General features: G+C 43.2%; 1 protein-coding gene across 2 annotated transcripts in view; it reads left to right on the top strand.

Moving 5' to 3' along the window:
* Positions 1-9,559: 9,559 nt before the first annotated feature.
* fhip1aa (FHF complex subunit HOOK interacting protein 1Aa) overlaps positions 9,560-27,282 on the top strand; it is a 170,104-nt gene continuing 152,381 nt past the window's right edge. Inside the window, exon 1 of one of the 2 annotated variants that reach the window (XM_078212504.1) lies at positions 9,560-9,814. The gene's annotated coding sequence lies outside the window, so the exon portion shown is untranslated. The remainder of the gene's footprint in view (positions 9,815-27,282) is intronic. The other variant, XM_078212515.1, reaches the window with a different exon arrangement.

Consider the following 27,282-nt stretch of genomic DNA (forward strand, 5'->3'; position numbering starts at 1 on the left):
TGACTTATCACTGGCATCTTGAATAGCAATGTGGTCAGCTAGTTTTCCTCCTCGGCACTGGAATCTCTATCAGAAAGGAAAGCTGGAGAACTTGTTCCACCTGCATCTCTAATTCTTGCTGAAATGCAATGTTGTGCACAATGCAGTGCACCACGATTATCTTGGAGGTTGTCATCTACAAGGACTGAACACACTTCCTGACTTGTCCAGGCACCTGAAGCACAACTTGAGTATGCTAATGCTTTGCTCAATGACAATATTGTTATATGGCTCCCTGCAGTTCTCCTCATTCTCATTGAAGAAGTTCTTTACAAGTGTCATCAGCCCACGTTTGAAGGAGTTATCCCTTTTCACCTGACAGCCACCCTTTCTGGATTGTTCTAGCTTGGAACATAGGGACTGTCACAACATGAAAGCACCATGGCAACTCCCAGGGAATTGGCTCCGAATTGCATATACCTTTTCTTGTGGGTGCACACCAACTGCATATTGATGCAACGCAAACCCTTATGGCTGCCATATGAACCTGGCTGACCTGGGAGTGCTTGGATTGCAATCTGTGTGCAGTCAATGACACATCGTACCAATGGGAATCCAGCCAGAGACATAATTCCCAGTGCACATTTATTTTGGTTATTGTTATCACAGGCAAGGTGTATATACCTCCCAGCCCAATTTGTTGATCAACAGTGGGACTCTTGCTATATCTCCAGTGGTGGGAGGAACTGAATGGAAATAAATTAAGGATGGTGCTGACTTTCACAACCACTGGTAATGAATAGCTACCAGGTCCAGCAGAACTTCTACAGATGATACAGGTGACTACAGATATTTGCAACCAGCTAACATTATATCACAATCTCAGCATTCAGAAGCACTGCTCCTCAGATCTAGGAAACTGAGTCTTTGTGCACTCTTCAGATTGAATCTGGCCTTCAGTGAACTTGTCCCTTCTCTGCTGGCCACGTACAGCCTCCCCCCTGCCGCGTGGCCTGGTTGTTGCAGATTTTGTTCCATTCTCTTTCCTCAGTCCAATCAAAAGCAGGCATGACGTCACCCATTGTGATGTTCAATGTTTGAACAGCTCCAAATTCCCCAAATCACTTCTCTTATAACAATTACTCTCGTCAAAGAGGGAACTGAGAAAACAACTGTGAGTACTGAACTTTTAGTCCGATCTGGCTTCCCTTCCAATAAAATGCCACACAATCGCATCCCTGGCAACTTTCCTGACCCTTCCCCCCCCAGGAAACCCCATGCTGTAGCAGTTAATTGCAATTCCAGCTCCCAAATGCACAGTAGGAGCTCAAATTAAATAGGCTATCAGGCACCCTACCTCTCCACGATATGACCCTTAGAAGACTCAATGTTCACTGCTGTAAAAATACCTGTTGGGTGCGTGTGCAGTGGGTTGGGGTCATACTATAGAAATTTTACATTTTGACCCTGACCCTCTCCCATCCCATTGTGGGCGGGTGAGAATCAAGGCCCCTTTAGTCTGGTCTCTATTTGACACACAACAGTTGACTGCATTGTTTCTGGGAACGAAAAAATCAGCAACATCCCTGTGTCATCGCTTTCTCGTTACTCTCGAAAAACATGCTTCCGTGGAATTGGATGAAGACGAGTCTGGTCAAAAATGTGATATTCCCATTCTTAATCTGCCATCAACTCTGGAACTAAACCTCTGCAAGTTTCATCATTTTAGGAATGGAAAAGTGAAAATTAGAGGAGGAAAAAGGGAAATAAGAAGAACTGGCTACTGGCCATCCTAAATAATGCAACACTCAAACATTAATTATTAATTGAAGCTAACTGAAGACTCTATTTTTTTTTACCAGTTATGCCCAAGCTCAAGTACAATTTGTTTGGATGTTCCCTGCTGTATTCCTTTAACAACTGGGATTTAAATCCATCTCACTTACTGAACACTGAAGGAACTGATATGTATGAAAGAAGCCAACTCAGGTACAAAGGAATGTGGAATGTGTTTTGCTGAGCAAAGTACAATACAGAAACTGTAAATCATAAATGAAATGTGACTATAACAGAATCACTAAATCATGTTGATTAATTCAAGACAATGTCAAAGATGCTCATCTCATAAATGCTCCAGTTCTGAGAATTATTTTATTTGAGCTCTTGCTCCACTTCAATGGAAGTGACTCAAATTAAATGCTGTATACTCTGTGCAATGATTCCCTTCCTGCAATTGGATATGTCAAAGCTGGTTGCTATGCAAACAAGTTATGAATATATGTGTGTGCGGCACTGAAAACTGAAATCCTCATAATGTCAAACAATAATTTTCTAAATGAGCAAATGGAGAAAGTTTGGGAACAACATATAAGTTACCATAGGGCAGATCCTGAACTGGACTAGCCATATAAATACTGTGGCTACAAAAGCAGGTCAGAGGCTGGGAATTCTGCTCAACCTCATGGTTCATTATGTCCACAGGTACATGGGCTGCAAAAGTGATGTCTCTTTACAATTTATCTTATTGATGAGTGATTCGGCAGATCATGAATTGGCCAATTGGTTGTTACAATCAGTTCTGAGCAAGTTTTACACATAGATCTGCAAAGACCATACAGGAATTGAATACTGATAGCAATGCCGTGTCCATGTGCTCATTCGATATTGCTAGCCTGTTCACCAATGTACCGCTCAAGGAAGCCATAGACATTTGCATCGTGTCACTATATCATGGCAATTGAGATATGCCGCCATTATCTGAATCTGTATTCACTGAACTTATGAACTCAACAATCTGTGCAGTTAACTGACGTCATGTTTGCCCAAATGGATGGTGTTGCCATGGGATCCCCTCTAGTCCAAGCTCTCGCAACAGCTTTGTTGGTTTCCGTGAAATATGCATCTTCGACAGAATGACCACTGATCTCCTATCCATTGCATATTTCTGATATGTAGATGGTCTGTTTGCTATATTTGAATCTGTAGCTGCGTGTAAAAATTTCCTCATGTGCCTTAATGGGCTCCATCCTGCACTCAAATTCACTTTGAAATTGGGCTATGAAATGAGTTCCCTTTCCTCAACATGCCAGTTGAGAAATATGCCAATGGGTTTTCTACTCTGTCTATCGCAAACCTATCTTCACTTGTCAATACATATGTTGCGATTCTTACTGTTCCACATATTATAAGATTAGTCTTATTGGCAATCTTGTAAATAGGGCCTGAGCCATTTGTTCAGTGTGTAAGCTTGATGCTGAAATAGGAAATGTTCAGATTATTGCTCGCTGTATCTCACACAAACTCATGAACGGGCCTAAGGCCGCCGCTTTTGGACCTGAAAATTCCTATATCAAGTACTTTTAGTTAAGCTATAAAATTAAGCTATAAATAAGCTATAAATATCTCCCTTATATAAGCATCACTGAGTAATCTCATCCTGGCCCTCTCCTTCTTATTCTTGTCCACCTCACCCTCCACAGTGGCCCAAGAATAATAACATTCTGAAGGAGTTGGGGGCAGTGGAACTTGGGGGACAATCTTGGTTGTATGACTGTCAGACAGCTTTTGCTGCATTAACGGGATTGGACAGAGCCAATGAAAGTCAAAACATGCTTAACAAATCTACTGGAGCTTTTTGAGGATGTAACTAGTAGAATAGTTAAGGGGCAACCAGTGGATGTGGTGTATTCGGATCTTCAGAAAGCTTTTGATAAGATCTCTCATAAGAGGCTAGTAGGCAAAATGGAAGCACATGGGATGGGGGGGAGGGGGTAATGTATTGGCATGGATCGAGAATTGATTGACAGACAGGAAACAGAATGAGAAAAAGAATGGGTAATTTCCAAGTAGCAGGCAGTGACTAGTGGGATACCACAGCGGGATTTTCTCTTTTATTTGTTCGTGGGACATGGGCGTCGCTGGCTGGCCAGCATTTATTGCCCATTCCTAGTTGCCCTTGGAGTCAACCACATTTCTGTGGCTCTGGAGTCACATGGAGACCAGACCAGGTAAAGACAGCAGATTTCCTTCCCTAAAGGACATTAGTAAACCAGGTGGATTTTCTGACAATCGGCAATGGTTTTATAGTCATCAGTAGATTCTTAATTCCAGATTTTTAAAATTCAATTCAAATTCCACCATCTGCCATGGCGGGATTCAAACCCAGGTCCCCAGAACATTAGCTGAGTTTCTGGATTAATAGTTTAGCAATAGTACCACTAGGCCATCACCTCCCCATCAATGCTTGGGCCCCAGCTGTTCATGATATATATAAATAACTTGGATGAGAAAACCAAATATAACATTTCCAAATTTGTTGATGACACAAAACTAGGCGGAATTGTGAGTTATGAGGAGGATGCAAGGAGGCTTCAAGGTGATTTAGACAAATTGAGTGAGTGGGCTAACACATGGCAAATGCAGTGCAATGTGGCTAAATGTGAAGATGTACACCTTGGTGTGAAAAATAGAAAGGAGGAATGTTATTTAAATTGTGACATTTTGGGAAGTGTGGATGAACAAATGGATCTGGATGTCCTTGTACATCAGTCAATGAAAGTGGAGAGGCAGGTGCAGCAAGCAATTAGGAAGGCAAATGGCACATTGGCCTTCATTGCAAGAGAATTTGGGTTCAGAAGTAGAGATGTCTTAATGCAGTTATACAGGGTCTTGGTGAGATCACACCTGAAGTATTGCAATTCTTTTTCATCTCCTTACCTAAGAAAGGATACACTTGCCACAGAGGCATTGTAGGCTCATTAGGCTGATACCTGAAAAATGATAAATGATAAAATTCTAACGGGGCTGCACAGACTAGCTGCAGGTACTAGATTCCCCTGGTTGGGGAATCTAGTACCAGGGGACACAGTCTCAGGATACGGGGTAGACCATTTAGGACCAAGAGGAGGAAAGATTTCTTCATGCAAAGGGTAGTGAACTTGTAGAATTCTCTGTCCAAGGCTGTGGAGGCCAAGTCACTGAATGTAGTCGAGAAAGAGATAGATACACTTTTAAATTTTAATGGCATCAATGGGTATGGGGAGAAAGTGGGAATACAGCATTGAGATTGAGGATCAGCCATGATCACATTGAATGGTGGAGCAAGCTAAAAGGACCAAATGGCCTACTCCTGCTCCCAGTTTCTATGGTGGGAGGACATTAAATGGGAGAGGAATCATAAGGATTAGGAGCAGGAGTAGGCAATTCAGCCCCTTGAACCTGCTCCACCATTTAATACGATCATGCCTGATCTCATCTTGACCTCAACTCCATTTTCCTGCCCGTTCTCCACAGCCCTTCAAATCCTTACTAATTAAAAATCTGTCCACCTCTTCCTTAAATGTACTCAATGACCTGGCATCTACCACATTCTGGGATAGTGAATTCCACAAGCTCATGACCCTTTGAGAGAATTAATTTCTGCTCACCTCAGTTTTAAATCTGCCAACCCTATCCTAAAACTGACTTTCTCTTCATTTCAGGCAACAAGACATGCTTAATACTTTAAAAAAGTACATGGCTTTATTGGCTTTCTACATACAAACACAGGCAAATTATCCTAATGAGTGCGTTTCCTCCGGGTGCTCTGGTTTCCTCCCACAGTCCAAAGATGTGCTAGTTAGGTGCATTGGCCATGCTAAATTCTCCTTCAGTGTACCCGAACAGGCACCGGTGTGTGGCAACTAGGGGATTTTCACAGTAACTTCATTGCAGTGTGAATGTAAGCCTACTTGTGACTAATAAATAAACTTTTAAACTTTAAATCTTTAGTCCCAATTAGAATACTGTGTCAAATTCTGGACACGCATTCCAGAAAGAATGTCACAGCCTTGTAATGCAGAGTGAGGAGATTCACCCACATGGTATCTGGGATGACGGACTTTAGTAATGTGAATAGATTCGAGAAAGTGAAATGGTTCTTCTTAGAGCAGAGAAGGATAAAATGTGATCTCATCAAGCTATTCAAAAAGATGAAGGATTTTAATAAGTGTAAATAAAGTGTTTTCACTAGCAGGTGGGTTGGTATCCAAAGGATACAGATGTAAAGCCATTAGCAGATAAACTAGCATAGAGATGGTTTGGGTTTTTTTTACATGCAATGAGTTGTCATGATAGTAATGCACTGCCTGAGGGGGTGGTGGAAACAGGTTAGATAATATTCAAAAGGGAATTGAACATACATTTAAAAAGGGAAAAATGCAGGATATAGGGAAATATCAGGGGAGTGGGACTAAATGGACAGCTCACAACGATCTAGCACAGGCATGGGCGGGGGATCATCACCTTCTGTACTCAATGAATCTATATACTCAGAACGCCAGTTAGGTCTATTTATCCACCTGAAGAATATTAGGGATACATTCTGACATGGGCTCAGCATGTACTGAGTTCCCTGATACTGGGCTCAACACAGCTTGCTAACAGTTAGACTGGGCTCAGAATGGGGTAGGTGGCTTCCTCTGTATTTTGTGAATCTACGTACAGCACCCAAAACCCCAACTGGATCTTTGCTTACTTGCATTTATTTCAATGCAAGAGGCCTGACGGGCAAGGCAGATGAACTCAGGGCATGGATGGGGACATGGTACTGGGATAGTATAGCAATTACTGAAACATGGCTAAGGGGAGGACAGGACCGGCAGCTCAATGTTCCAGGGTACAGATGCTATAGGAAAGATAGAACAGGAGGTAAGAGAGGAGGGGGAGTTGCACTTTTGATAATGGAAAACATCACGGCAGTACTGAAAGGGGATATATCCGTGGGTTCGCCCACTGAGTCTCTATGGGTTGAACTGAGAAATAAGAATGGGGAAATCACTTTGATAGGGTTGTACTATAGGCCCCCATATAGTTGGTGGGAAATTGAGGAGCAAATATGCAAGGAGATTACAGATAGCTCCAAGGAAAATAGGGTGGTAATAGTAGGGGATTTTAACTTTCCCAATATTGACTGGAACAGCCATAGTATTAGAGGGTTGGATGGAGAGAAATTTGTTGCGTTGTATTCAGGAGGAATTTCTCATTCAGTATGTGGATGGCCCGACCAGAGAGGGGCAAAACTTGGGGAATAAGGAAGGGCAGGTAACAGAAGTGTTAGTGAGGGATCACCTTGGGACCAGTGACCATAATTCAATTGGTTTTAAGATAGCTATGGAGAATGATAGGTCTGGCCCAAAAGTTAAAATTCTATATTGGGGCAAGGCCAATTTTGATGGTATCAGGCAGAAACTTTCAACAGTTAATTGGGGGAGTCTGTGGGAAGACAAAGGGACGTCTGGTAAGTGGGAGGCTTTCAAAAGTGTGTTAACCAGGGTTCAGGGTAAGCACATTCCCCTTAGAGTGAAGGGCAAGGCTGGTAGAAGTTGGGAACCCTGGATAACTCGGGATATTGAGGCCCTGGTCAAGAAGAAGGCACATGACATGCCTAGGCAGCTGGGATCAAGTGGATCCCTTGAAGTGTATAGAGGTGTAGGAGTAGAGCTAAGGGAGAAATCAGGAGGGCAAAAAGGGGACACAAGATTGTTTTGGCAGATAAGGCAAAGGAGAATCCAAAGAGCTTCTACAAATACATAAAGGGCAAAAGAGTAACTAGGGAGAGAGTAGGGCCTCTTAAGGATCAACAAGGTCATCTATTGCGGATCCAAAAGAAATGGGTGAGATCCTAAATGAATATTTCTCATCAGTATTCACTGTTGAGAAAAGCATGGATGTTAGGGAACTTGGGGATATAAACAGTGATGTCTTGGGGAGTGTACTTATAACACAGAAGGAGATGCTGGAAGTCTTAAAGCGCATCAAGGTAGATAAATCCCCGGAACCTGATGAAGTGTATCCCAGGGCATGTTGGGAGGCTAGGGAGGAAATTGCGGGTCCCCTAGCAGAGATATTTGAATCATTGATAGTCACAGGTGAGGTGCCTGAAGATTGGAGGGTGGCAAATGTTGTGCCTTTGTTTAAGAAGGGCTGCAGGGAAAAGCCTGGGAACTACAGGCCGGTGAGCCTCACATCTGTAGTGGGTAAGTTGTTGGAAGATATTTTGAGAGACAGGATCTACAGGCATTTAGAGATGCAAGGACTGTTAGGGACAGTCAGCATGGCTTTGTGAGTGGAAAATCATGTCTCACAAATTTGATTGAGTTTTTTGAAGGGGTAACCAAGAAGGTTGATGAGGGCAGTGCAGTTGATGTTGTCTACATGGACTTTAGCAAAGCCTTTGACATGGTATCACATGGTAGGTTGTTGCATAAGGTTAAATCTCATGAGATCCAGGGTGAGGTAGCCAAATGGATACAAAATTGGCTTGATGACAGAAGACAGAGGGTAGTTGTGGAGGGTTGTTTTTTCAAACGGGAGGCCTATGACCAGCGGTGTGCCTCAGGGATTGGTGCTGGCTCCATTGTCATTTGTCATTTATATTAATGATTTGGATGAAAATTTAGGGGGCATGATTAGTAAGTTTGCAGATGACAACAAGATTGGTGGCATAGTGGACAGTGAAGAATGTTATCTAGGGTTGCAATGGGATCACGATCAGTTGGGCCAGTAGGCTGATGCATGACAGATGGAGTTTAATTTAGATAAATACGAAGTGATGCATTTTGGTAGATTGAACCAGGGCAGGACTTACTCAGTTAATGGTAGGGCATTGGGGAGAGTTATAGAAAAAAGAGATCTACAGGTACAGATTCATAGCTCCTTAAAAGTGGAGTTACAGGTGAACAGAGTGGTGAAGTAGGCATTCGGCATGCTTGGTTTCATTGGTCAGAACATTGAATACAGGAGTTGGGACGTCTTGTTGAAATTGTACAAGACATTGGTAAGGCCACATTTGGAATACTGTGCACAGTTCTGCTCACCCTGTTATAGAAAGGATATTATTAAACTAGAAAGAGTGCAGAAAAGATTTAAATCTCATGGGATCAAAGGTGAACTAGCTAGATGGGTAATGGGCATCATCCATAGAAGATAAAACTAGAGCATAGGGGAGAGATACAAAAGTGTCCAGAGGGGCAATTTTTTCATACAGAGGGTGGTGAGTGTCTGGAACAAGCTACCAGAGGTAGTAGTAGAGGTGGGTACAATTTTGTCTTTTAAAAAGCATTTATACAGTTACATGGGTAAGATGGGTATGGAGGGATATAGGCCAAATGCAGGCAAATGGGATAGCTTAGGGGTTAAAAAAAGGGGTGGCATGGACAAGTTTGGTTGAAGGGTCTGTTTCCATGCTGTAAACCTCTGTGACTCTATACCTAAATATTAGTACTGGCCCCGTGCTGAACCCAGTGACAGGACACTGGCACCCAGGACAGACTGAGTCCAGTGACAGGACACTAGCACCCAGGACAGACTGAGCCCAGCCTCACAGCTTTGGCGCCCAGTGCTGGAGGGGCGGCTCCCTCTGGCGGTGGTGGTGCTTATCCCGGGCAGGCTGGGCTCCGCTCTTCTCTGAACACAGGTTACTTTCCCAGCTCCACCCACCTCCGGCCTTTGCACATCACAACCTGGGCACTCCCTCCCTCACCGGTATTATTTTCATTTGTCCCTTTCTCGCCGCCACCCCCTCTTTTCCCAGGGAGCCGGTGTCACTGAGGTGCCTTTGAGAGGAGCTGCTGAACTTGTATATGTTTTGAGCCGGGAGGAAGTGACTGGCTGATCCAAGGGATTAGAAACTGTACAAAGCTCTCTCTCCCCCTCCCTCCGCCACCTGGCTTTCTGATCTAGGGAAGGAAACAGAGAAACAAGACTCCACATTGACACGGGGATGGGCAGAGCCCAGGAACTGGAGTAAGGGAAGGTGCAGACAGGAATTTTGCAGAGTCTCTGCTGCCTTAACCGGGTAAGTTTGAATGTCCCACTTTCGACACTCGCCAGGCCCGGGGGGGGGGGGGGGGGAAGAGGGAGGTTTAAAGCTCTTTTACTATTTGTCTGTTTCTCCCTCCTCCAGCTAATAATCAAGTAGCGAAGGACTATTATTTTATTTACCTGGTTTTTGCCCATTGGGGGTAACTCGATCCCTTTAATTCAAACTCTCCATGGAGTTGCTTCCCCCCCCCCCATTAGAAAGGGAAGCGCATCTTCTACACAGAGCGAGAGTCTGCCAGAGAAACCGGGTCACTCGGAAATGTACAGCTAAACAAGTTTACTTGTTAACAGGGAAGCTCAGGATAAGGTATTGTACCCACTCGCGGCGACACCTGTTTTTTCTTTCCGAGCTGTGCCTGGTGTTTTACTGGTTGTGAAGTGTTTTTGCTTTGCTTGTCCAGCCCACTGTAGACCGTGTTTGCAAAAAGGAAGAGAGGAACATTGAGAGAATATTGCAACGGGATCAGATTTTCATAGCACTTACCCCGGTTGTTCTGACAGTCGCTCATTACCCTTAAAAACCTTTAGATAACCAACCCTGAAAGCTGCTTTGATGTTTCTGGGGGAAGGAACACACTTGGAAATAGAACACAACTTGACGTCGATCGCTGTGAGACAGTTAATTCCTTTAACTAATGTCTCCCACCCCCCGAAATGTAATGAAACCTTGGTTTATGTGGAATAAGCTCAGCTCTTCGCTATTCCCCCTGTTAAAGTCCCACCCAGGACTTGAAGGAACAATTTGCAAATAGGGACATGTTCTGAAATCGGAGTGAGTGCTGTTTCCAGGGGTAGACAGGTTGATTTGAGAATTATCATGTGACGTGTCCCTTGGAACTGAGCTGGAACGGTTGTTAAGGAGATGTGCTTTGGGACATTACATCATTGCTGTTAACCCTTGTAGGTCAGTGGAGTAAGTAGCTTAGACTGTGTTTTAAAATGTACAGTTAGAATGTATTTTGTTTAGTTATTTTAACATTAATCTAAAACGCTGAAAGTTTGTTTTTAATGGAAATAAGTAAAAGTGCGTTTTGGATATTTTTTGGGGGTTGAAAGAATTATGCCTTTTGGTGGTAAAGTGTTTTGGTGAAAGTGTTTTATCTTCTATGGATGATGCCCATTACCCCAATGCACTGAGTGCATGTGGTGATCAGAACATGACGGAATTGCTGAGCTTGAACCCTAATTTGCTGATTAAAATTCTGAATTCCACGGGTAATACATGAGTCTTTAAAAGATGCTTGCTCGGGGATTTTCACAATAACTTTGTTGCAGTGTTAATGTAAGCCTACTTGTGACAATAAATAAACTTAAAGAAATGATCCTGGAAAGTTCATATGAGGAGGGCTTCTCATGCTAGGGATGTGCTGTGGTAACAATATTCAGTGGGCTTTGTTGGCACTGCCAAAGCTTTATAGGTCATTTGGTAGCCATTAGAACATCATTCTCTTCTGGTGCTCAAAAGCTATGCATCAGCTGAACCTGAAATCCCAGCCAGTGCTTGGCAACAGGACAGCAAAATGATGGCATTTTAAAAGTACTCTTCAGTAGATATTGTTATAGGGAATCCTTATCTAATTTATTAATTTGTGCTTGTGGAAGAAATAAAAGATGAATCGGAAAAACTATGATATCATAGAATCCCTACAGTGCAGAAGGAGGCCATATTTGGCCTATCAAGTCTACATGACTTGCTGACAGGCTACCTTACCCAGGCTCTCTCCCTGCCCTAACCCCACGTATTTACCCTGCTAAACCATCTAACCTACACATCTTGGGACACTAGGGGGCAATTTACCTTGGCCAATCCATCTAACCTGCACATCTTTGGACTGTGGGAGGAAACTGGAGCACCTGGAGGAAACCCACGCAGACATGAGGAGAACGTGCATACTCCACACAGTCACCCAAGCTGGAATTCAACTTGGGTTCCTGGTGCCGTGAGGCAGCAGTGCTATCTACTCTGCCATCATGCCACCCTTGAACTTATAAACAATTACTAACAAATAGGCTCTTACTATGTTCCAAGTTTGCGTTTTAAATCTGAGGTTTTATAGTGTGACTAACTGCTTGGTACGTGGTACTAATTTACTTGGTTTCCTGTGAACTTTCTAATGAGCTTAATGCTAGTGAGATGTTTTTGAAGATCTTCCCTCACTAGATCCATATGAAAAGCTAGTATTAGAAATCTTTAAACAGAAAGTTCGCTCGGAGGGGAAAACAGTCCATGTCCATCAAGTTGAAGTTTTACATTACAGACGTTTGGCTTATAATATGCCCCTTCCTGGACCAGAGTAGTGTGGCAACTTGGGCCTCTGATTATTAATGCAGAACAATGCTTTGGGAATGAGTTGCTTGTTCATCTGTATTGGAGGAGGGGCATAGACTGGCAGGACCAATGCCTCTAATAAAGATATTTTGCTTCTTTCTCATTGCTGTTCCTTGTTAATTACAGTTCAAGCCCCTAGTAATGGGTGAGACTTCTGTCTTCCCTGTTAAGCACAATACTTATACAAAAGACAAAATACTGCAGATGATTGAAGTCTACAGAGAAAATGTTAGACCTACTCAGCAGGTCAGGAAAAATTGGTGGAGAGAAACAGTTAATGTTTCAGGTATGTGGTCTTTTGTCAAAATTGGAAAATAATAGACATAACCAGTTTTCAACAAACAATGAGCTAGAGAAAGGCTGGGGAGGGGAGGACAAGGTCTATGATAGGATAAAAGGCAGGAGAGGTCAACCTGACAGAAGTGTAATAAGTGCAAGTCAAAAGAGATGGTCATACAGTCATAGAGATATGTAGCACAGAAACAGGCCCTTTGGCCCAACTCATTCATGCTGACCAGGTTTCCTAACCTGAACTAGCCCCATTTGCCTGCATTTGGCCCATATCCCTTTAAACCTTTCCTAGCCATGAACCTGTCCAAATGCATTTTAAAGGATGGTATTGGAACAATAGCCACTGGGAATGAGGGGAAACTCTCCACTGGTTGGAATCATACCTAGCACAAAAGAAGATGGTTGTGGTTAGCCTCCAACAATTACTTGAGCCCCAAGACATCACTTCAGGAATTCCTTAGGACAGCATCCTAGGCCCAACCGGCTTCAACATTCCCTCCATCATCAAGTCAGAAATGTGGATGTTTGCTGATGATTGCTTGGTGTTTTATTCCATTCCCAATTCCTCAAGCATTGTGGCCACATGTAGCACAACCTGAACACCATTGAAGCTTGGGCTCATAATGGCAAGTAACATTTATAACTCTAACGCCAGGCAATGGCCATCTCCAATATGAGAGAATCTAACCACTGTAATGATACTGTGCATTTAAGAAATATATTTATATCATGTTTCTTGTAAGGGGTATGTTTAAAATTCAGCTGTTTTTCAGGGTGCCGATTTATTTAAGGAATCTTTTTAAATTGGTAGCTGGGGGAACAGGATAAGTAAATGGGGTGTTTTTTTAAGCTAAGCTAATGTATTTGTGTTTGCTTAGGTTTCCCCTGGGGTTTCAGCTCAGAGTTTTAATTAGGTTGATTGACAAGAACTGAGTCATGTGCTTAACGGTAGGAACAAAGCTTGCAGGGAAAAACACTTTCTTTTTCATTTTAAAACAAGCAGCTACAGGAAATTCTGTGGCCTCTAATGCACCTCCTGATTGCCCAAAGCCTACCCACTATCTGCTAGGCACAAGTCAGGAGTGCAATGGAGTAATCTCCACTTGCCCAGATGAGTGCAACTCAAGAATATTCCAGAAGTTTGACACCATCCAGGACAAAGCAGTTTGCTTGATTAATACCCCAACCATCACTTTAAGCATTTACTCCCTCCTCCACTGGTGCACCGTGGCAGCAGTGTGCACCATATAATGGATGCACTGCCAAAATCTGCCACGGCTTCTTCAACAGATCCTTTCAAATCCATATGACCTCTACTACCTGGATGAACCAGGGCAGCAGATACATAGAAACATAGAAACCCTACAGTGCAGAAGGAGGCCATTCGGCCCATCGAGTCTGCACCGACCACAATCCCACCCAGGCCCTACCCCCACATATTTTACCCGCTAATCCCTCTAACCTACACATCCCAGGACTCTAAGGGACAATTTTTAACCTGGCCAATCAACCTAACCCGCACATCTTTGGACTGTGGGAGGAAACCGGAGCACCCGGAGGAAACCCACGCAGACACGAGGAGAATGTGCAAACTCCACACAGACAGTGACCCGAGCCGGGAATCGAACCCGGGACCCTGGAGCTGTGAAGCAGCAGTGCTAACCACTGTGCTACCGTGCCTGGGAACGCCAGTACTTGCAAGCTCCCCTGCAAGTCGCACAATATTCTGACTTACAACTATATTGCCATTCCTACACTGTTGCTGGGTCAAGAACATAGAACTTCCCTAACAGCACAATGGATGTACCTTTGTTACATGGACTGTGGTTCATCATCACCTTCTCAGTGACAATTAGGAATGTGCAATAAATACTGGTTTTGCCAAATCAAATCTTAGTCTATTTCCCAATCTTGCAGTTCCTCCTCTTCCATTGAGCATCTCATCTGATCTCTGCTCATTTGAATCTTTTGTTTTCCGCCCACCCAAATACCATCAAAATAGTGCCATCTTCACTGTTTTCCTTCATCATCCTCTGCCCCAAGTGACTCCTCCTCAGAAATTTCAAGCTCTAAACTAGACTATCAATCTCAGCTGGCCAACCATTTTCTATCCTCTCTAAACCTTGCTGCCTGTGACCAATCTCTCTCCAAGTCCTATTCAAAACATTACCCCTGTGCTTGTTGCCCTACATCCTTGTTTTTAAACCCTTTAATAGCCTTCAGCCCCACAACCTTCTGAGATGTCTTTGTTCCTCTGATTCTTGAGCATCCAGGTTTTAATTGTTCACTAATGGCGGCTGTGCCTTCAGTTGCCAAGGCCCTAAGCTCTGGCTGATTTACTAATCCTCTTTGTCCCTTGAGTGACGTAAGAGTGCTATAAGCTTATGCCATCTTTCTTGATCTTTAGACATGTATTGTGCTTCTCACCACAAGAGCCCCATTTCACTCAGCTTAGCCATCACAGTCCTATGCCAGCTTGTCTTTGGCCTGCCTGGCTTTCTCTTTCCTGGCATTGTCCATCTAAGGACCACTTTGGCTATTCTCCCTGATGGCTTTCTGAATACGTGGCTAAGCCATTGAATGTTGGTGGTATTTGATCTCACTTATAATGCTGTGATAGCCAGTTTTTTCATGCAAGTCTAAGTTGAAGATCTTGTTTGGCCAGGAGATGTGGCAGATTTTCCTTCGCTCTCTACCTCCTTTTCTTCCTTCAGGACATCCCATAACCTACCTCTTTGACTAAATGTTTTGTCATCTCCATCGGGGCTATAGGGATAGGGCGAGGGGGTGGGCTTGGGTTGGATGCTATTTTGGAGAGTCGGTTCAGACTTGATGGACTGAATGGCCTCCTTCTGCAGTATAGGGATTCTATGGTTCTTTGGATGCAGGGAAGGAAATAAGTGCTGCTGTGGAATGGAGTATGGGATCCTTTATATTGAGTGCAAGCTTGGTGGAGACGTGAGCAGAAACCCATCAAAATATTATGCATATAATTGTAGTTTTGTGCAGATAATGGGTGGAATTTTCCCTCAGATCCTAACTGTCATTACGGCGAGATTAATGGAGCGTGCTGGCATCTAGGGTGTGCTCTGCACTTCAATCGTCCCACACTCAGCCACCTTTTTGGAGAGTGGTGAGTTATGTGCCAGTACTGTGAGGGGGTCTAATCATGCCGGTGAGCCCGGTGCCCTGCTCTCATGGCTGCAAAGCAATCGGGCATCCCATCCCCGACGTGCACCCTGTCATGGCCCCCACCCAGGCCCCACACCTCTGCCACTTCCAGGCGCACTGGCGATACTCAACTGGCACATTGGCAGTGTCCTCTGCTAGGGTGTCCAGTGGGCATTAAAGATGGGCACTGACCAGCCATGCCCCTGACTACCGTGGGTAGCTTCAATGGCTCCCAAGCCCCCTGGCATGACCACCACTCCAGGTCTGTGTGAGTGGAGACCTGTACTAATTTGTGCCCTTATGGTGCTGAGCCGGATGTCCGGAAGATTCCATATGCTGGGTTTCGAATGGGCTATGCATATTCAAATACTACTTTAAATATGCTAATCGGCTTTGTGCTGGGCGCAAATTGGATTTTTAGCTTTGCACGCTATTTTCCTGGCTCGCCAGGCTGATTGCTGGATGCGGCAAGGTGATAAATTACGCCCAATTTCTTTGTCACTTTATTTCTAGGAACAATAACCTCAGCAACAACCATCATCAAGAGTTGTCAGTCTGACTCCAGGTGGGGAATTACTTTACTGGCTGTACGTCGGAGAATTGTCGGTGGAAATACTTTTGTCTTAAAATGTGCTTGGAAATAAAATTGAAACTTGGCTAAATTTGTTTGCAAATAAGATAACCAATTAAAAAGTGGAAACACAAACTTCACCAATTAGGGGGTGGAAAGAGAATTAACGCACAACAAATTGTCACAATGCAGACAAGAATTAAAAGAAGTTCTGTCTTCAGTTTGTATTGGAAACCATACATCCACCAGAACCAAGGGTGCAGACAGCTACCCAGTTCTGGTGGTGCTTCTTCTGAGCCAGCTACTGATTGATATCCAGCAGCAGTTCAGATAGTGTAATGGCAATGCAGAGGGCTGCGCCAATAGCCCACCTTGCAGAGAGCTGTGCCAATAGCCCAAAGAACATAAGTTCAAATCCCAGCATTACAGTTTTAGAATTTAAATTCAGGTTTCATTTCTTAAGAATGTGGGAATAAAAAGCTGTCATCTGCAGAAGTGACAATGAAGCTGCTTTATTGTCATAAAAACCTAATTGGATCACTTGTGTCCTTTTTTTGTCCACCTGCTATTCTGGGATGGATTAGGTTCTTGGCATTGTCCTTATCCTTTCTGGTTTATAAGTAACTCCCAATTATATCAAAAACCATCAACAAGAAATCCCTCCACAACCAGCTTAGAGCAACAAGACTGGCTACAAACGGGCCTTGCGACACCCATATCCTTAAAATGAATATTTAGGAAAGAGGATGGTTGCCACTCTCGAGTAATGTTTTGCAGCATTCATTACTCTGTGTGTCAGAGTTGTGGTTCACAACTTTAATTTCACTTCATCTAGTCTAAGTAACAGTTGTGGTGCTTCTTTGTAACCATGTGCTTGCTGTGAAAAGGAGAGAAGTTTCCCTCAGCTACTAGCTGTTAATACCTTTATGTGAGGTTAAGAGTAGCTTTGATTGAGTCTTTAAAGAAGTTGCTTGACTACCTTCTTGGCTGTATTTGTTGTGTGACTCAGAAAGGAAAACACTGACCTCAGCATAGGAAACAAAAGCAATTCAGTTTTCCTCCTCGCTGTTCAATGACAATCAGCCATTTGTCTGAAGCAAACCTTCTTGGTCACACAGTCACTATGTTGTTATTTGCATAAATAAGATCTCGCTTTGCATTAAATTTTACTTCTGCTACCCAGCAGTTTGCATTGACTCATTTTAGTCTTCTTCCCTTTCTCACTTCCCCACGTGTTGTTCCTATGACATATCCAAGATTTTAATCTTTTTTTGGGTAGATAAATTTATACACTTGCAATGTTGGGACAGATTAGGCCATATTAACACATTTTTATTAACCTACAATTAAACGTCTATTGAAAACCATGCGTACCAGAACAAAACCAGTTAATAACCCAACCCTTAGTCCATTGTTTAATTTGTGTACTGGTGTGGTTAAAATGCAGGATCAGAATGACGACACCATGCCTTTTAATCTTCACATTATTCTAGGCAAGTATGATCAGATCACCATGCAGTTCCCTCTTTACCTGCCAGAGAATTGTAAATTTAAGGTTTGTGTCTGTCACTTGTGCTCAAGAGTAGATCATGTTGGAGTCATTCCAGGCACTTTGTTGTAAGAGCTATTCATTCTGTTTTGTTTTGAATGTCCTCTCTCACGCATACACACACACATACACACTCTCTCTCCCCCTCCCTCATACAAAGCTTAACATGGACATTAAATGTTAACTTTGTTTCTCTCTCCACAGACACTGCCTAAACTGCTGAGTTTTTCCAACATTTTCTGGGTTTATTTCCAATTTCTAGCATTTGTAATATTTTGCTTTTGTATTAATATGAACATAGGAACAAAGAGTAGGCAATTCAGTCCCTTGAGCCTGCTCTGCCATTATGGCTGATCTCAACTCCACTTTCCTGCCCATTCTCCATAACCCTTCAACCCATTACTAATTACAAATCTGTCCATCTCCTCAAATTTACAATGTCCCGGTATCCACGATGCTCTGGGGTGTTGAATTCTACACACTTGCAACCCTTTGATGGAAATAATTTCTCTTCATCTCTGTTTTAAAACTGCTACCCCTTCTCCTAAACTATGACCTTTCAAAGAACAAAGAAGAGTACAGCACAGGAATAGGCCCTTCGGCCTTCCAAGCCTGCGCCGATCGCGTTTACCAATCTAAACCAGCCGCTTATATCCCTCTATTCCCCGTTTGTTGATATGCCTATCAAGATAAGTCTTCAATGTGGCTAACGTAACTGTCTCAACCACCTCACTTGGCAGTGCATTCCAGGTCCCCACCACCCTGTGTTTAAAAAAAAATCTTCCCCCGCACATCTCCAATGAACCTTTCCCCCCTTGTTTTGAACTTGTGTCCCTTTGTAATTGCCATTTCTGCCCTGGGAAAAAGCTTCCAACTGTTCACCCTATTTATACTTCTCATAAATTTATAAACTTCTATCATGTCATCCCTCAGCCTCCTTTTTTCCAGGGAGAACAATCCCAGTTTATTCAATCTCTCCTCATAGCTAATACTCTCCATACCAGGCAACAACCTGGTAAAGCTTTTCTGCACACTCTCCAAAGCCTCCATGTCCTTCTGGACGTGTGGTGACCAGAATTGGACACAGTATTCCAAATGTGGCCTAACCAATGTTGTTTACAACTGTAACATAATTTGCCAACTTTTATCCTCGATGCCCCAGTCGATGAAGATAAGCACACCATGTGCTTTCTTCACCACCTTTTCCACCTGTGCTGCCATTTTTAAGGATCTGTGGACCTGTACTCCCAGATCTCTGTGTGTCTATGCTCTTGATTGTTCTGCCATTTATTTTATAGCTCTCACCTGAATTGGATCTACCAAAATGCATCACCTCCCATTTGTCCGGATTAAATTCCATCAGTCAATTCCCCGCCCAATTTTCCAGTCTATCTATATCCTGCAGTATTCTTTGACAATCTTCATCACTATCCGCAACTCCGCCAATCTTAGTATCATCTGCAAACTTGCAAATCAGACCAGCTACGTTTTCTTCCAAGTCATTTATATTACAAAGAGCAGAGGTCCCAGCACTGATCCCTGCGGAACACCTCTAGTTACAGACCTCCATTCAGAAAAACACCCTTCCACCGCTATCTTCTGTCTTCCATGGCCAAGCCAGTTCTGAATCCTTCTAGCTAGTTCACTCCTGATCCCGTGAGATTTAATCTTTTGCACCAGCCTGCCATGAGGGAAATTGTCAAATGCCTTACTAAAGTCCATGTGGACAACATCCACACCCCTTCCCTCATCAATCATTTTTGTCACCTCAAAAAACTCAAATTAAATTTAGTGAGGCATGACCTCCCATGTACAAAACCATGCTGTCTGTTGCTAACAAGACCATTCAGTTCCAAATGTGTATAGATCCTATCTCTAAGAATCTTCTCCAACAGTTTCACTATCACTGACGTTAAGCTCACTGGCCTATAATTACCCAGGTTATCCTTGCTACCCTTCTTAAATAATGGGATGACATTGGCTATCCCCCAATCCTCCTTCGTTCTAGATTGCCCCATAAGAGGAAATAGCCTCTCTGTGTCTACTTTGTCAATACCTTTTATCATTTTATATACCTCAATTAGATCTCCTCTCATTCTTCTAAACTCTAGGGAGTTGATGGTTTGTCTGAGTTCTGACATGTTTAGAAACACAATTAAATAAGGTGTGTCTTTGGGTTGCATACAGTAAACAATAGAATACTTTGTCTATCTTATTAACAAAACTACATGATACAACTCCTGACTGGACAGATTGTAATGAGGAAAAGTTCCTCGAGGGACCCTAAGAAGTTATGGTTCTTTATTGGATGACTTTGTTCTAACTCTAAAAATATCACTCTAGTTGTTAGCAAAATAGATGGTTCTTCCTTTAAAATGTCAGTTTGCCATAACTGAGTTCTCAGCCTCCAAGGACTTGAACTAAAAATCATCTCCGTCAGCTTTTTTAAACATGGGGCAAAGAAAAATGAAGCCTTCATTTTGGAGTCCAGGGAATTTCACAGTGTTACAATACAATAGTCCCATAAATACTCATGGTTTGTGTCTTCAGTCTCTTAGTTTCGCTTTTTCAATGGAAATAAATGTCGCACCCATTGAGTAATGAAATTTGAAATTAGCTAAGAATATTTCTTCTCGGATGTCAAACCTTCTGTTATATTCAAGTGGGAGGGGGTGTGGTTGGTCGGTGAAGAATGGGTGCAGAAATCTGGTAAGGTCACATTTCTTAATCAAAACACGCCTTTTTATGTAAATGAGATGCACCTCCGCTTTCTGAGTGTGAGTAGTTGAGCGATAGAGGCAAGAGGCCATTTAGCCCTTTGAGTGAGTTCTACATATATCCACTTTTGCTCCTTATTCCTAATACATTCTGTTAACAAAAATCTGCCAACTTTTGGTCAAGGAAAATAGAGATGTGGGGAAAGTGGTCAAGTATATTCGCTATCAAAAAAATTGGGGAAGATGAGCAGGAGAGTGGGATTAGACAACGTGGCTCATGGAGGAAAGCAGGGACCTGATGGACCAAATTCCTCTAGGTTCTGTGTGACTTTGCGCCTCTTTCTGGCCTTTCTTGACAAGAGGAATTACATGAAGATCTGTATCCACATAGTGAAATATTCAACGTGTTACCTTGTCCTAAGCAGCAGTACCACAAAGGAACAATTTTCATTCACCGTTCTTATGAAGAATGTATCTGATGATTTATGAAATTGAAGCTCTAATGTCATTTCCATTATTATCATTCACCTGTTCGGCTACCCAGAGCAAAAAAATGGTTAGATGTAACTTGGCTCTCATAAACTGATGTTTAATGTTTTTACTGTCAAATGTACTTCACTTTTAAAAATTTGTTCTTGTAATGTGGGCTTGTCTGGCAAAGTCAGCATTTCTTGCCCATCCCTATTTGCCCGTTTTAAGAAGTAGAAGTGAACCACAGCCTCTTGAGTTGCCGCAGTACTGATATGCCAACTGTATTGTTCAGGATGGAGTTCCAGCATTTTGACCCAGCCACAGTGAAGGAATAGTAGTTTAAAATGTCAGGATGGTGTGTGTGTGTGTGTGGCTTGGATGCATACCTGCAGGGAATAATATTCCCATATGCCTGCCAACTTGCTTCCAGGTAGTAGAAAATCTGGGTTTGGAAGGTGTTACCATAGAATCTACTATAGAATCCTTAATGTGCCGAAGGAGGCCATTTGGCCCATCATGCTTGCACCGACTTTCCAAAAGAGCATCTTACTCAGGCCCAATGGATCCAAACTTGAAACGTTGGCTCCATTCTTTCTCCACAAATGTTGTCAGACGTGCTGAGATTTTCCAGCATGTTTCTGTTTTTATTTCAGATTCCAGCATCTGCAGTAATTTGCTTTTATCATATTGCAATCATTCATAGTTTTGGTCATGATAATTGAAACATAGCAGACGAAAGAACAAGACCGCCAGTTAAATATCCTCTCCTAAAATCATGGAAAAGTGTTTACCTCCACTTCCATGGGGATTTGTTATGTATGTTGAACTGAAACAAGGCTGTTGAGAAACTGCTGAAGGTTATTCAGTCATGTCGAGCACCACAGTTGAACCCAGTTCTGACCTCAGAATGAACTTGCATGCACTTCCCAATTGGAATCACTGTATGTTGAACCAGAGCAGAACATCTGGCAGAAATATCCCCTCTCTTAACTCAAGGTGGATGAGAATTGTCTCTGCCCAGTTTAAGTCAGCTAATTCAGCTCGGACTGAAGCTGGGAACTTCTGCTGCGTTCCAGATATGACATTGGGTGGTGGATTTATTTATTTTGGCAGGTTCTTGTTAGTTGATGGATTATTTTATGACCATCAAGTCCCATCTTGTTCAGAACTATCCCAGTCAGTAAGCAGTTGCAACCCATCCTCTTTGTTCAGGTAGCCATCCGACTTCAGGCTAAGTGGAAAATGGTCATGTGTAGCAGCAAAACAGCCACCAATGTCCTGAGAATTGAACTTCAGCTTGAGTCATCACCTTCAGGAGATGGGAGAGGAAAAAATAATGTTCAGTTAATTCCTAGAATGTCTGAGGCGGCATTGCTTTGGTGTTCCTAATGACCTGTGCCTTGCATCAGATGGGCTTTATTCCATGCTCAGCTCTTTTGCTGGAAGTGTCATCCAAGAGCATGGAAGATAAATTTTCCCATGAGGAGCTGGGAAAAATTCCAAACAACAATGGACTATCGAGAAAGTAGATTGAACAGGATTATCAGTGCTGTGTGAAAGATTTATCTTCTTCCTTGCTTCGACGGAGGATTGGAACGTGGTGGGGGGGGTGGCTGTGGAGGGGAAATAGTATTAGTAAATAGGGCAAATGTCACAGTTTTGGCATTTGTATTTGACAAGAAACAGAACTTGCATTCAGATACCTCCTTATCACATTGTCACATTATCTCACACAATACAAAACTTTCTGGAGTGCAGTAATTATTGTTGCATAAAGCTGGCAGTCCAGACTGAAACCTAGGTTCATGTCATTTTCCCAAACTTAAATATACATCAGTACTTATTGCATTGCTGAAAGATAAAGTAACTTCTGCAAGTAACTGTAATATATGTATATAATGTATGTTAGTATTTGGAGTATGTACTGCCCCTTTAGGAATGCAGGTCAGGTGACCCCTGGAGGATTAGCTCCTCCCATTAAGCAGTTTTAAGTCTGACTGGAACAGTGCACTCCTGCAATAAAGACTTCCCGGTGTTCAAGTTATCAAGTCTACCTCATGGTTCCTTGTGCACCATAAGTCAATAGGTGCATACATGATAGTAACAAGGTAATGTTGGTGTGCTTTGCTACAAGCCCCAGTGAGATGGTGGACATGCAGTGTTGTTTCAGAACAGAATATGATTTGCTCCCTTTCAATTATTACCATCCATTGAGTTCCTGATCTCAGGCACACTGATAGGGAAAAGGATCGAGAAAGTGAATCGGTTCTTGGGGTCTTTTACCAACTGACTGAAAGGAAGTGTTGACAGACGTTAGAGAACAATCCATGGCCATCTGCCTCAAAGTGGAATGGGTCGGGAGCCCTACTGAAGCAGAAACAATGAGATTAGAAAATGGCTTGAAGGGAACAAATAACCACCAATGAGTTGACTTGCCATGTGTGCATGTAACGGATAGTGTGAGAAAGAACTACTGAAGTCCCTATTCCTTTCCTTACTGTCTTAAATGAGTAATGCTTTTCAAAGGAAGATTGTGTGTTTTTTAGCTCCCAAGTGTGTAGAGAATTTGAATAACCAGTAGCAAGCTTTTTGTGGGGTTAAATAAAGAAGATTATTTATTCATACTCGCCCTGAAATCTAACGCAACAGCACCCACTCGTACAGTCACATCTACAACAGTACAGTTGGGAGAATAATGCACAGTTTATATGTTATAAACAAAGAGAATAGTTGACAATTCACATGATTGTCCTGTTGTGGAAACCATGTGCTGCAGGTCTGATGGAAAAGACATCTTCACTCCTGAAGTGCAGTTTAGGCAAATTTGACAACCGGGGTCACTGAAGTGGTTTTTAGGATTCTCTCAATGAGATGGACTTTCTGCAGATCACAAAACTACTTGCTTATGGTCTTCTTATCAGTTTTCAAAAAGGAATAGGCTTGGAGGCCTTATGATATTACAATCTCTGCTTCTTAAGACCTGGTTGTTACTGCCCTTTCAGCTGTTGCTGTGTCTTTCTGCAGACAACACTTAAAGATTAAAAGGAAGACCAACATGGCTACCTTATCATGTGGTTTCTCACAGTTCCCTTTTCCAAACATGTTGTTGGCCTTAATTAACCACAGTCTGGTTTATTGTTTGAAGACATTGACCCTGAGGGAGGTTGAGACAATCACTGTCTTTGTTTCAGAAAGATCCATTTGTTGGAGTAAACTCAAAATTAAAGGATACAAGATGGTTACCTGGCACAAAATGGACTCTGGAAAAAGACATTAAGATGTGCCGACTTGGGCACAGATATTGCACAACGAGTTAAAACCTGTTAGTGTCTAAATTACTGCTGGAAATAGATCAGACCTTGAGGCACCTTAGCTTGAGATAAAGCAGAACCAAAACAATGAGTTTTGATAACGAGATCAGTCGTTGATGGGGGACATAAATGCATAAATGTATTTACTCTTATGTACAACGATGTGATAACTGCCGATGTCCGTACTTGTCTATTATTTGAAAATGTATAAAAGATGCTCAACTGCCATTGTAAAGTTGAGAAGGTGACTGCGCGCACTGCGGAGAGCCCAGTGCTTCTCCCAAAGCTTTGTCCGATAAACTGCGTGTTGAATCTTTAGATCTGACTCCGAGTGGTGATTTTCCCACAACAAATTGGCGTAGTCGGGCAGGATCTCGCTGCTGGTGAGTTGATCGGTTGGCCTCGATCGGCAAACTGGAGTAGAGATTATTGAATCTGTGGGAGTCAGACTGAGCCAACAATGCAGTTAAAATTGGATGAAAATTAGGAGTATTTATGGTACTATCGGATAGAAATAAGTATTGATTGTTACTTGTGCTGACCGACTAAGGACAAGGAAGTGCCTGTCTCAAACGCACAGCCTTAGACCGGTTGTTAAGAGGGGAAATCCCCCATGCGAAGGTCAGGACCCTGAAGTGAGTGTAGAGGCACAAGGGCACTTAGGATCGTGAAGCACAAGTGACAAAGGTCATTTAGCATCAAACTCTGCAGTGGCGGACAAACGCAGAGTTTGCCACCTGTTTGCATAAAAGTTTGTGTAGTTTGTGTACTTGTCTGTCACGTTGTAAAGCAGTACGGTAAGGAGCTGATCACTCTGACCTAGAGCCGGACTCCTGGAGGAAACACATTGCCGAGGAGGTAATCGTGGCTGTGAGTATAAATAGAAACCCTAACGGTGGAGAAAACACGTTGCGAAGGAAGTAATTGTGGCCGGGGGTGTAGAAGTCTGCAAGATGGCAGGTAGAGAAACTTAGTGGGGACCTGCGGGTTCCATTATTGATAAATATATGACAGACAGACACTCGTTGATTAAGAAGATGCAAGGGGATGGCTGGGATGTTTCCCAGACCTTAGAACAACAGAGAAAGTGGGTAGATGGGAAAAAGAGAGACAAAACAAAAAAGGCAGGGGTATTATTAATACACCAATTAGCGGGACTAATTGAACAAGTAGTCGCCTCCACTAAAAGGTGGAATGAAGATGAGGATAAGATTAAAAAATTAGAATCCAGAGTAAGGGAATTGGAGAAAAGGCATCGAGTATTAGAGGAGAATCAATGGGGAGGGGAAACTGTTCCTCTGCCCCCTTATGAGTCCACACAACAGGGACCAACCGCCCCTCCAGCGGAAGGGGAAGCGCTACAACACAGCTTGGCGCCAGTAACCCAAGGGGGCACGGATGCTCAGCCAACAGCAAATTACAAACCATTCACCCCGGGCGAAAGACAACAGATAATGGCCTCCCTGGGTAAACTACAACCTAGAAGCGCAAATATGAAATTTTGGGAAGAATTAGATACGGTTTGGGTAGGACACCAACTGCACTTAAGGGATATACACCAATTGGTCAGGGCTGCATATCCAGCAGATAAATGGAGGCAGATAGTCGGAGGGCCCGCCATTCCCCCAGCACAAGACTACAGTGGGGGATGTTGGGCACACGCAGTAGCCCTAACAGCAGAAATAGATGCCCAACAGGCACCCTTTGCCCTGTTTAAAACAGACGTCCAGAGAGTTTTAGGAAATGCTCCTACTAATTGGAGTAGAATCACAACAACCAAGCAACAAAAGGGGGAAGGAGCTTCTGACTACGGGGAACGGTTGTTCCAAGTATACCAGGAATGCTCAGGGCAAGGAAACCCAGACTGTGGGGATCGAGCCTTCATCCAGGCTTTCAAGGATGGGGCTCCAGCGCTCACCAAGCCATCCTAAATATGGGAGTGATCATGTCCCAGGATCATGATGAACTAGTGGAACGGGCTAGTGGCGTACTTGGAAGCGGGGAGGAGAAATCTCAGACCAGGATAAAGCAGGAGAGAGTAGCCGCCTATGGTAGTGGGAGCGGAACTAAGCCCAAACTGACCTGTCACAATTGTGGCCGACAAGGGCACTTTGCAAAGGAGTGCTGGGTCCCAAGGAAAGGGAATAAATTTGGAAACAGTGGGAGACATTGTAATCATTGTAATAAAAATGGACACACGGAAGCAATATGTTGGGACAAACATGGGAGACCCCCACCCCGATCCATGTCCACAGCAGGATTGGAGGAACTAAGGAACCTCCGAGGTCAGCAAGACTGACGACCTGCAGCCCCCATTCATAAGGGTAAGAAGGAGGGAAGGATCTATGTGTCTGCACTAGTAGGGTGCAGACAATGTGAGATGCTGGTGGACCCAGGAGCATCCATATCTGTCACCAACCTTCCCTTACCCACTACAAGTAGGATGTTTTATCTAACGGGGATAGGAGGGAACAAAACACCCGTCTACCTGAGCGAGGCCACGTTAGTAGAAATAAATAATTTGTATATACCTATGAGATTCTATGTATGTAAAAATAACGAGGGTACAATAATGGGAAATGAATTAATAAAGGAGTATGAGATTTTGATTGACTGTGGGAAGGGATAATTAATCTGGCCAAAACGGGACGGCCGGAAAACTGGAAAAGGAAAACTCTCAAGTCACTTCGAGACTATCAAGGTGGCCGCAGCCACCACCAGAGATTGGCGACTAGAAACAGAGGGGTTTGGAGCCATCTGTGCCTCCGTCCCCGGAGTATGGGCCGAAATGAAATTAGACACTGACCCAATAAAGGTGACCGGAGCATAAGCCCACCGACAATACCCGATAAAACCGGAAGCAAAGGCAGCTGTAGTAGAAATAGTTAAAGGGTTAGTGGAGAAAGGAATCCTGAGGGAAACTACGAGTACCACTAACTCCCCAACCTGGCCAGTGAGCAAACCCGACGGAAGTTACAGACTCACAATAGACTACACCGGCCTCAATAAAGTCACGTCCAAATTGCACCCCA

This window comes from Mustelus asterias, chromosome 1 (assembly GCF_964213995.1).
Source record: "Mustelus asterias chromosome 1, sMusAst1.hap1.1, whole genome shotgun sequence".
In the NCBI taxonomy this organism is placed as follows: Eukaryota; Metazoa; Chordata; class Chondrichthyes; order Carcharhiniformes; family Triakidae; genus Mustelus; species Mustelus asterias.